Here is a 3931-nt window from a genome sequence, read left to right on the forward strand (position 1 = left end):
TTTCCATGTAATATAACCATTGCATATATTTTTTATCTTACACTTCCCGGGGGGGGGGGGTAACTTGCCAAATTTTAGGGTAGGGGTGTCCCGCTGAGACTTCCGAAATGTGACCCATTTTTATACCTGAACTCTGATAAAGTAGACCCATTTTGATACAAGATTTTTGAAAAAGCATACCCATTTGTATACGATACCATTGAGAAAGTGGACCCATTTCAACATTTCAAAACAAGAAGTTTGATAAACTGGACCCATTTAAATACGAGAATTTGATAAAGTGGACACATTTCATACTAAAATTGTAATCTCTTTCATATCAATGCAGTATATTTATTGAATTTGCTATTATATCTTTCCCGCTACTGAAATTTACTTTTTGATACCCATTTATATACAAGAATGACATTTATCATACCTATTTTGATACTGATACTTTCAAATCTATATGCATTTATATACAAGCAAATTTCTGATTTCAATACCCATATCTATACTTAGATGCTCAAAACCATACCCATATCTTTAATTTTAGTCGAAAAACACCCCCCATAAAATCGGCACACCCCTATATACCCGTATATAGGAAGTTAACCCCCACCCCAGGATTTATCATTATGTTTGCGTAAATATTTATTTAATTTGCTCATTTAAAAGCATGTGATAAAAACGATCTGACACCGGTTGTCAAATCATACCATATTTTATTAAACTTGTCCAGGAAATTCGTTAGTGAAAGCCAAAGGCTCGATTACTAACAAAATTCCTGAACTCGTTTCATAAAATATGTTATGATATGACAACTCGTGCCAGATCCTATATACTTGTTTATTTTAAAATCTTATATTGAAAAAGTGATGATTAAATAATAGTAGTATAATGTATAGAAGTATATAATGATAAGCATTATTGTAAATAAAATCAACATCATTATTTTTTTAAGCTCGACTATTATATATGAAAAATATATAGTTGAGCTATCCTACTCACCCCGGCGTCGGCGTTAGCGTGAGCGTGAGTGAGAGCATGCAAATGTTAAAGTTTGTGTACCACCCCAAATATGTCCCTTGACATATTGCTTTCATTTTTTGCATACTTCATTACCAACATGACCCCAACGTATAAACAAGAGCAGACAACTGTATCAAGCATTTTTTTTAAAGAATTATGGCCCTTTTTCAACTTAGAATATGCATATAATTGATAACTCTATGTTAAAGTTTGAGTACCACCTCAAATATTTTCATGCTTTTATATTTTGCATATTTCTTTACAAACATGACCCCAACCTATTAACAAGAGCAGACAACTGTATCAAGCATTTTGTAAGAATTATGACCCTTTTTTCACAAAGATTTTCTATGTTTAAGTTTGCGTACCACCTCAAATATTTTCTATGTCCCTTTACATGTTGCTTTTATATTTTGCATACTTCTTTACCAACATGACCCCAACTATAAACAAGAGCAGACAACTGTATCAAACATTTTGTAGGAATTATGGCCCTTTTTGTGTTTGTAACTTTGAATATTGTGTTAAATTTTGTGTTTAGATCCACTTTACTTCTTAAGTATTAAGGCTATTGCTTTCAAACTTCAAATACTTTCTTACCATCATGATGTTACTGTACCTGGCAAGTTTTGTTTGACATTGACCTTTGAATGACATTGACGCTCAAGGTCAGATTAATAAATTTTGCTTAAATTGCCATAACTTCTTTATTTAAGATCAGATTTGATTCATACTTTGACAAAACAACACTTACCTGACATACCACAATGGACTCCACCCAAACTATCCCCACGCACCACCCAGAATCCCCCCTCCCCCCAAAAAACAATTTTTTTTGGAAACATCATCTATTAAATTACCACACACCCACATGACATTATACCCCCCTCTTCATGATGGCTTACGTTATATTGTCAAGCACTCGAATAGTTGATCGCGCTGTCCTCTGACAGCTCTTGTTTAATTTTCAGTTTGAAACCATTTCATGATGTTGATAAACTTTAATTTTGATTTTTTTTTCAGATTCCTTGTTTCAGCTTAAGGTTAGTATTGGAAAAGAGGTCCCAGCTATTGGCCCTTCCTGTTACTGGGACGTACGTATCCCTTATTCTCATAGTATCGGCCCACCTAATAGTATGGTGACTTTAGAGTAAAACCCTCAAGAAGTGCTGGAATGTTCATGCTTTTCATTTTTTAGAAGTTTTTATTTATTTGATTGTTTATAATATCCTTGACTTTAACGACGATCATTCTCAATCTTATGATTTCCGGTGTTCATTGGAAAGAAGGTCATGTTTATTCCCACAGGTACTTGAACAAATGTTTTTGGTTCTAATATATATATTCTCTTATTATATATATAAGGACCAAACAAAAGTGTTCAAGTACCTGTGTTCACTCCAGGGGATGCTATGATTTTTAAATTACGTAACTCACTAGTATCTTAGTTTGTTTATGGAAAAATAGTAGCTTTATCAAATGTGTTATATGCCCCTTATTTTATAATGAAATGTAAAAATATTTTAAAAATAACTAGAGCAAGAGATTTGTTTTTCCTTTTAAATACTATTTTAAAAACTAGAAATGGCGCGGCAGAGGCCGACGCGTATCCCCACGCCGCATGTTTGACACAGGGGCGTCCCAGGGTTAGTAATGGGGCCATGCATAGTTGAGATTGACCGTATTGTCATAAGAGATGTTCAGTATAAATTTGAAGTAATTCAATGTAGAAATGAAGAAGTTCATGTAAAATAACCTAAAAAATGAGTGAAAATCTTTACCCTTATTTTTCCTCCTCATCCTGCTCTCCTAACAAATCTAATAATGAATCAACTTCACTGAAGTCAATTATGTAGATGCCATCCTAATTGGAAAGACTTATGAGATGGCTGAACATGCTCTCTTATAGCCGATCTTCTTGCTTCTGTTTTGGAAAAGTTATGTTTTGAGGTTAAATGGTTGACTAAAAAGTAGCGTCTCAGAAATTTTCTATCGCAATCTTTTACATGTATACAACAATAAATATGTTGAATTTCATGTCTGTCTTTGATGTGCCTGTTCAAAGTCCATCTTGCTTTAAATTGTTTCTCACATTTTGAACACTTGAACATTTTGACAGATTTTCAGTAATGCGTCTAAAATTGTTATTGCACAAATTGAAAGTTTCAGCCCTTTTATAGATTCTTGAGGCTCTATTCCATGAGTTTCTAATGCTTTTTATGCTTGACTGCATTCTATCTCTTCTCTTATATACAGGTGTCCCTTTGCGCCAATATTTTATAATCCCTTGTATAAACATTAGATGGATGAGCTAAACCATTTCACAGATGAGTTAACACGAACAATTGAATACTAAATACATCTCTGCGCCACTACTGTGTAACTCTTTTTTTTTTATTTTAGAGTTTATTTACAGGTCCTACTGGCCTCTTCACGAGGTTATTGTAGCCCGACCTGCTGTGTAACTCTATGCGCAACTTTGATTTATGTATTTTTTTTTATATATCATTTAGCAGGTTTATTACTTACCTCCCTTTAAAGCTTATTACTTCCCTTGGATTTGTTTTTTTGACCTTTGACCTTGAAGGATGACCTTGACCTTAACCTTTAAGCACTCAAAACGTGCAGCTGCATTAGATACACATGCATGCCAAATATCAAGTCGCTATCATCAATATTGCAAAAGTTATGGCCAATGCACCATACCGGTGACATAAAAATAAGTGAAAATCTCTGACCCGGCCCCGCCCCAACCCCCATAACTTTTGACCCAGGGGTCAGATCAAAATTCCGTCACTGTCACCGTCGCACATATGCTCATAGCTACCATGTAAGTAAGTTTCAAGGTTCTAGTCCTAATAGTGTAGGAGGAGCAGGTGGCCATGACGGACAGACGGACGGATGGACGGACAGACGCACA

The sequence above is a fragment of the Dreissena polymorpha genome, chromosome 13 (genome assembly GCF_020536995.1).
Source record: "Dreissena polymorpha isolate Duluth1 chromosome 13, UMN_Dpol_1.0, whole genome shotgun sequence".
NCBI classification, from domain to species: Eukaryota; Metazoa; Mollusca; class Bivalvia; order Myida; family Dreissenidae; genus Dreissena; species Dreissena polymorpha.